This window comes from Schistocerca gregaria, chromosome X, assembly GCF_023897955.1.
Source record: "Schistocerca gregaria isolate iqSchGreg1 chromosome X, iqSchGreg1.2, whole genome shotgun sequence".
In the NCBI taxonomy this organism is placed as follows: Eukaryota; Metazoa; Arthropoda; class Insecta; order Orthoptera; family Acrididae; genus Schistocerca; species Schistocerca gregaria.
In genome coordinates this window covers 126,114,115-126,122,341 of record NC_064931.1, presented here as the reverse complement: position 1 = coordinate 126,122,341, position 8,227 = coordinate 126,114,115, and the positions used below count along the sequence as shown (strand labels likewise).

Sequence of the window (8,227 nt, the reverse complement as noted above, 5' to 3'; positions counted from 1 at the left end):
AACTCCTTAAGGTCTCCATGAAAGGCGCAAGTTTGGTTTGAATTCTCATCAGGCTTCATCGTGTCGTTTCAAGCTGTAGAGACTGCACATCAAACTACAGCTGAAATATAACTTATTTTTAACGCCTCTCCACGCCTTGTCAACAATAATGATTGATGCCAGTTTCGACTCTCAATCAGACACAGAACTTTTCCTCAGCTGCCGACAGGTGTTGTTGATATACCTCAATGGGGACAGCTGAAAATGTGCCCCGACCGGGACTCGAACCCGGGATCTCCTGCTTGCGTGGCAGACGCTCTATCCATCTGAGCCACCGAGGACAGATGAATAGCGTGACTAAACGGACTTATCCCTTGCACGCTTCCCGTGAGACCCACATTCCCAACTGTCCACAATCTACATACGTAATGTTCCTAATAGATGTTTACCCATCCACTCATTACTCGCGCACACTAAGTGGATGGGCAAATATCTATGAGGTACATTACGTATGTCGATTGTGGACAGTTGGGAATGTGGGTCTCACGGGAAGCGTGCAAGGGATAAGTCCCTGGAGTCGCGCTATTCATCTGTGTCCTCGGTGGCTCACATGGATGACGGCACGGTAGCTCAGCGTGTTCGGTCAGAGGGTTTAGTTACCCTCTGTAATAATAATAAAAAAAAAACAAAAAAACTGAGTAAACAGATCAACGAGCAACCTAAACGAGTGTCACCGGACGTCCGCCACGAATAAATTCAACGAACAATATATAGAACAAAAATGAGATAAAAAAAAGATGGATAGAGAGTTTTCCATGTAAGCAGGAGATCCCGTGTTCGAGTCGCTGTAGGGCACACATTTTCAGTTGTCCCCATTGAGGTATATCAACACCACCTGTCGGCAGCTGACGGGTTTCAATTAATTATCATTTATTCTAGAGAAGCTGCACGATCAACAATGGTATCTGTTCTTTAGAGAAAAGTTACTATCTTCACGTAAACAGAACTTTTCTTCACGATATTTCCATTTCAGTCACGCTCACATATCGCTGCTTGTGAGATAAACCGATATTTGATGTCTATTCGTGACTAGAAAACAAGCAACGCAAAACTTTTTCGTTTCTTAATTTCAGTTTAAGCCACTTCGTTACCAGTGAAAAATTTCGATATGAAATATTTGAATGTGCTTAGTTAGCAGTTCGATTAGGCGCTGGGTTCGAACTCCCATCCGACACACAACTTTATATAGTGTCATTTCAAGATTAAACATGCGCACATATTGTTACTCGTGTTTGAAACCTCATTTGTGATCTTTCGTGATCAGTTAACAGGGACAGTAGCCGCTGGATTGGAGTCCCCAGACCAGCAGAAAAAGGTTCGTCATTTAACTTCAAGTTGAAAATTGCTTTTTGAAATGCCATTTATTGTAATAAATTTGAATTTACAAAGGTTAAAGGTTGTGTCATCTCTAATGACATGTTTTCTGATATTTGCATTATCGTGGTAGTGATTTGCATCTGGACTGATAAGCATACAAAGCAGCTGTCTCTACTGTCTTTTGTAGTAACCTTCTTATATAGTCAAACGATTATACATAGACGAGGGAGGAGAACCCGAAGACTGTAACTAAGTGGGTTGCCTGCAAATCAGGTGGAAAACAGTTCAGGTCTTTCGGATAATGTTGAGCATGTTAGTACATGCGGTGCTGTGACTTACGAAACGACTTACATTTGTTTACCCATTTGTTTACCATAGTTCTTGCTACGACCAAGTCTGAAAACTTTGCTCTAGTTGCTCTTAAGTGAGTTAATATAGGAAACGGGCATAGCAGGAATAGCTGGAAGTAAATTATGAAGAGGAAGAAGTTGCTTTGCATAAGTGACCTTGTCGAAACATTGTCTTGGCTGTCACTTCCTCGTATTAATTACGCGACGATATTCATCAGCATCCACACACAGCAGCAATCTCGAAAGGACAAGCGAGAGAGGACAGAGGTCTAAAGCCGGCCTTGAGTGGCTGCAACCTTGAGTGGAGGTGCGTTTCTGTTTTCGACGACCCTTCTTTTTTCTGCTCCGCCATCCTGTACGAATTGTTACAAAAATGAACCGGTCCTCTGCAGATTTTACGTAACTATTGTTTTCACTGGACGCTGGCGTTGCATGTTGATCTGCAGATAGTTTCAACCGCTGGAGCCGCATCGCAGCTCTCGCAGTCGGTTCCATTCCACGTCTCTCTCTTGAATGCGAACGACTTTATGTGAATAAATAGTAGTGCAGGGACAATCGAGGGGAAGATGGTGTATTAATCGAGATATCCACACATATTTAAATTTTAAAGAGAGCTAAGGTGCAGTGTAAATTTCGCAAAAATAATTTTATGATTCTGATTTTTGACACGCAACCATGTTTCCTGTACACAAGATATAAACGCCTTCTAAAGAGTAAATCTTACAAGTAAACGAATATCAGTCCTCCTTGCTGCGATTGGTAAAGTCACGGGAAAATACAGGAAACAATAAAAATATTATTTACATTGATGACCTGCAGCCGTCTAGAACGACATTAGAATTATATATTAATACCTTCAGCTGCTGACGGGGATTGATGTATGTCAACAGGGACAGGTGAAAATGTGTGCTCTGATCAGGAATCAAACCTGGGATCTCCTGCTTGCATGATAGACGCTCTATCCATCTGACACCCCGCCCAGGGACTGTCTCACGCATGCCCACATTATCACCTTATACACTCCTGGAAATGGAAAAAAGAACACATTGACACCGGTGTGTCAGACCCACCATACTTGCTCCGGACACTGCGAGAGGGCTGTACAAGCAATGATCACACGCACGGCACAGCGGACACACCAGGAACCGCGGTGTTGGCCGTCGGTGGCGCTAGCTGCGCAGCATTTGTGCACCGCCACCGTCGGTGTCAGCCAGTTTGCCGTGGCATACGGAGCTCCATCGCAGTCTTTAACACTGGTAGCATGCCGCGACAGCGTGGACGTGAACCGTATGTGCAGTTGACGGGCTTTGAGCGAGGGCGTATAGTGGGCATGCGGGAGGCCGGGTGGACGTACCGCCGAATTGCTCAACACGTGGGGCGTGGGTCTCCACAGTACATCGATGTTGTCGCCAGTGGTCGGCGGAAGGTGCACGTGCCCGTCGACCTGGGACCGGACCGCAGCGACGCACGGATGCACGCCAAGACCGTAGGATCCTACGCAGTGCCGTAGGGGACCGCACCGCCACTTCCCAGCAAATTAGGGACACTGTTGCTCCTGGGGTATCGGCGAGGACCATTCGCAACCGTCTCCATGACGCTGGGCTACGGTCCCGCACACCGTTAGGCCGTCTTCCACTCACGCCCCAACATCGTGCAGCCCGCCTCCAGTGGTGTCGCGACAGGCGTGAATGGAGGGACGAATGGAGACGTGTCGTCTTCAGCGATGAGAGTCGCTTCTGCCTTGGTGCCAATGATGGTCGTATGCGTGTTTGGCGCCGTGCAGGTGAACGCCACAATCAGGACTGCATACGACCGAGGCACACAGGGCCAACACCCGGCATCATGGTGTGGGGAGCGATCTCCTACACTGGCCGTACACCGCTGATGATCGTCGAGGGGACACTGAATAGTGCACGGTACATCCAAACCGTCATCGAACCCATCGTTCTACCATTCCTAGACCGGCAAGGGAACTTGCTGTTCCAACAGGACAATGCACGTCCGCATGTATCCCGTGCCACCCAACGTGCTCTAGAAGGTGTAAGTCAACTACCCTGGCCAGCAAGATCTCCGGATCTGTCCCCCATTGAGCATGTTTGGGACTGGATGAAGCGTCGTCTCAAGCGGTCTGCACGTCCAGCACGAACGCTGGTCCAACTGAGGCGCCAGGTGGAAATGGCATGGCAAGCCGTTCCACAGGACTACATCCAGCATCTCTACGATCGTCTCCATGGTAGAATAGCAGCCTGCATTGCTGCGAAAGGTGGATATACACTGTACTAGTGCCGACATTGTGCATGCTCTGTTGCCTGTGTCTATGTGCCTGTGGTTCTGTCAGTGTGATCATGTGATGTATCTGACCCCAGGAATGTGTCAATAAAGTTTCCCCTTCCTGGGACAATGAATTCATGGTGTTCTTATTTCAATTTCCAGGAGTGTATGTCCATACACTACATTCGTAGTGTCCCTACCCAACACACTCATTACTCGTGGAAGACGTTCTTACCAAGTCCCGTGAGAGTCCGAAAGAACGGACACCATATCCATATAAGTATATATCTTTGGCAATACCGGTCATGAACTACTACTACTGTGCGGATGCACACATGTTACCCGAACTCTTACCGGACTAGGTAAGAATGTCTTCCACGAGTAATGAGTGTGTTGGGTAAGTACCCGACGAATGTAGTGTGTGGACATATAAGGTAAGGGAATGTGGGTCTCGCGGGAGGCGTGCGTGACATAGTCCCTGCAGTCGCACTATCCTATGTGCCCTCGGTGGCTCAGATGGATTACGTGTTAGGCCAGAGAGATGGCCGGTCTTTGCAATAAAAAAACTGAATGGAAGGATCAACAAACGAACTTGAACGGATGTCATGTGACACCCGCAACGGCCAAACACAACGATCAACAACGAACAAAATGCAAGAGATGGATAGAGCGTCTGCTATGTTAGCAGGAGAGCCCGGCTTCGAGTCCCGGTCGGGGCACACATTTTCACCTGTCCCCCGTTGATATATATCAACGCCCGTCAACAGTTCAAGGTATTAATATATAATTCTAATTTCATAAAAATATTAGGACATCACTAAAATATGAGCTCACCCAGTTATAATATTTCCTGTTTCTAACACATTGCCCTGCTTAATGCCTCTTTTCTGGTTAAGCAGTTAATGTTTTTCGTCCGTAAAGGTATTAATCCTTCCAAAATATCCCGCTTTCTCTATAGTTACGAACTTTTCTTGCACGAGATCCATGGGAAAACGCTTTGTCACGACGTACCATGTATTTATACTTTCTCATTAATGCTGTTATAGACTTTCAGGTAAATTCATTGGAGAAGTTGTTGATTCCATGGCAGAAATTAAGAGTGATTATTCTTGGGTGATGGTATTTGATTTTGATAGAAATGACTGAATCGTATAAGAAGAGACACCACATATGCAAATAAGGCGAGGGCGCCCAATGATCACCTCCGTGCGGACGCACACCACGCTCTTAATCTTACGGGAATCGGCGAAATGCCGCGAGTAATGAAGATAATGGGCTAGAGGCACAATATCTGTAGTATGTAAGTTGAGAATTTAGGTCTGGCGGGAGGAGTCCTAGGGTAGTACGTGCAGCGGTGCTGTCCACTGTGTGTGGATGGCGCATCGGTCAGTGCATCTGCCTAATAAGCAGGAGACCCAGGTTCGATTCCTGGTCCGACGCAAATTTTCAACTTTCTCCATTGATTTAAATCAATGCACATTGGCAGATAATGTCATTAGGTGCTCTGTGTCTTGATGAATGAATCACCCTTGACAACATCGATGAATATCTCATAAAGCACTGTAGCCAGTTCAGTATTTTTCCGTTTTCGTGCTGATCTAATAAGTATTTCCACTATAACTATGATTATCTGACGTTATCTGTCATTAAATACATACAAATAGTAATAATTATTTAATAGGAATACAGAAATATACACTCTAAGACAAAAAAGACGCACCACGAAATCATTATCCGAATGGGGCGGAAATTAGTATATGTGATGTGCATGTACAGAAAAACAAATGACTATACAATTACAGAAAAATTGGATGATTTATTCGAGAGAAAGAGATTCACAAATTGAGCAAGTCAATAACGCGTTGGTCGACCTATGGTCCTCATCCTAGCATGCTATTCGGCTTGGCATGGGTGGATAGAGTTGTTGGGTGCCCTCCTGAGGGATATCGTGCCAAATTCTGCCCAATTGGCGCATATCATAGTCAAAATCTAAGCCGGTTGGAGGGCTCTACACATAATGCTCCAAACTTTTCAACTGGGCAGAGATCCGGTGACCTTGGTGACCAAGTTAGGGTTTGGCAAGCAGTAGAAAAAGTCTCACCTTGTGCAGGCGGGGATTATCTTGCTGGAATGTAAGTCTAGGATGACTTCCCATGAAGGGCAACAAAACGGGGCAAAGGATAGCGTCGACTTACCGCTGTGCTAGAAGGTTGCCACGCTGTCGAGCCGTATGGCGAGCGACGGTCGGGTTGGCAACCCACCGCTGTCCGAGGCGTCTCTGGACAAGACTTCGGGCTGGAACCTTACTGGCTGGAGTAGAATTGTATTCAGTGATGAGTCCCGCTTCCAACTCAGCCCTGATCACCAGCAAAGATGTGTCTGGAGACGCCCCACACAGTGGTGGGATACCAACCTGACTGATCGGGAGTGTATATATAGAAACACTTACTTTCAAACACTTATCTAAATAAAATTATTGCCATCCTTCATCCGGAGAACCAGAAGACCGCTTCATTCTTTTTATGTTTGTCCATATGGTTTGTTAGTCAGCTCACATGTTTTTCTTTCTCGCACAGATGCAGGATAAAGTCACTAACTATGATATAAATTATTGTTGTTGTTGTTGTTGTTGTTGTTGTCTTCAGTCCTGAGACTGGTTTGATGCAGTTCTCCATGCTACTCTATCCTGTGCAAGCTTCTTCATCTCCCAGTACTTACTGCAACCTACATTCTTCTGAATCTGCTTAGTCTATTCATCTCTTTGTCTCCCTCTACGATTTTTACCCTCCACGCTGCCCTCCAATGCTAAATTTGTTATCCCTTGATGCCTCAGAACATGTCCTACCAACCGGTCCCTTCTTCTTGTCAAGTTGTGCCACAAACTCCTCTTCTCTCCAATTCTATTCAATACCTCCTCATTGGTTATGTGATCTACCCATCTAATCTTCAGCATTCTTCTGTAGCACCACGTTTCGAAAGCTGCTATTCTGTTCTTGTCCAAACTATTTATCGTCCATGTTTCACTTCCATACATGGCTACACTCCATACAAATACTTTCAGAAACGACTTCCTGACGCTTAAATCTATACTCGATGTTAACAAATTTCTCTTCTTCAGAAACGCTTTCCTTGTCATTGCCACTCTACATTTTATATCCTCTCTACTTCGATCATCATCAGTTTATTTTGCTCCCCAAATAGCAAAACTCCTTTACTACTTTAAGTGTCTCATTTCCTAATCTAATTCCCTCAGCATCACCCGACTTAAATCAAAAACGTAAAAAAAAAAAAAAAAAAAAAAAAAATCGTGTGACGTGGGTAGACCGTTCGCCGGGTGCAAGTCTTTCGATTTGCGCGTCGATGGGGAATGAAATGATGATAATTAGGACAACACAACACCCAGTCCCTGAGCGTACAAAATCTCCGACCTAGCCGGGAATCGAACCCGAGCCCTTAGGAGCCACATTTTGTCGCGCTGACCACTCAGCTACTGGATGCGGCATTAAGAACGTAAGGAAACAAAGACTTTGCCGTAGTACTATACAATGCACATAAATAACACACTACAGAAAAATGATTTAAGCTACTGCCAGGAAATCCTGTATATGTAACAAAGAGAATGTGCCACAAGGAATCTGTTCAACTTTGACTTGAGAATCTTTGGTTTATCACACATACAACTCCAGACTTATTGTTCGTTATCTCGTAGCGGCACTTTTGCAGGAACACGGTAAAATGAATCCATCCTAAAGCACTCGACTAAGTGAAAACTGAACATACTAAATTAAAGCTACTGCTGATTGTTTATTCTCCTGCCGCGCGGGATTAGCCGAGCGGTCTCAGGTGCTGCAGTCATGGACTGTGCGGGTGGTCCCGGCGGAGGTTCGAGTCCTCCCTCGGGCGTGTGTGTGTGTGTGTGTGTGTGTGTGTGTGTGTGTGTGTGTGTGTGTGTGTGTCCTTAGGATAATTTAGGTTAAGTAGTGTGTAAGCTTAGGGACTGATGACCTTAGCAGTTAAGTCCCATACGATTTCACACACATATTGTTGATTCTCCAGATTCAATCAGCTTCTTCGGCCGACCTATTTGAGGCAGAAAGTACAGCCTGTCTTCAGTTTTAGTTATCACCTATTGAGTTTTTGACGCCGATTGGAAAACATTCATGAGTGTGGAACACGCAAATAGGAAGACGCAATTTACTAAAAAAATATGTCACTGAACATTAATTGTGGTAGGATGCCATGAGATTGCT

General features: G+C 45.3%; 1 non-coding gene across 1 annotated transcript; it reads right to left on the bottom strand.

Annotated features, from left to right (window-relative positions):
- Positions 1 to 246: 246 nt before the first annotated feature.
- Trnaa-cgc (transfer RNA alanine (anticodon CGC)) lies at positions 247 to 320 on the bottom strand. The gene has a single exon. It is a non-coding gene; the product is annotated as a tRNA-Ala (tRNA).
- Between the last annotated feature and the right edge of the window lie 7,907 nt (positions 321 to 8,227).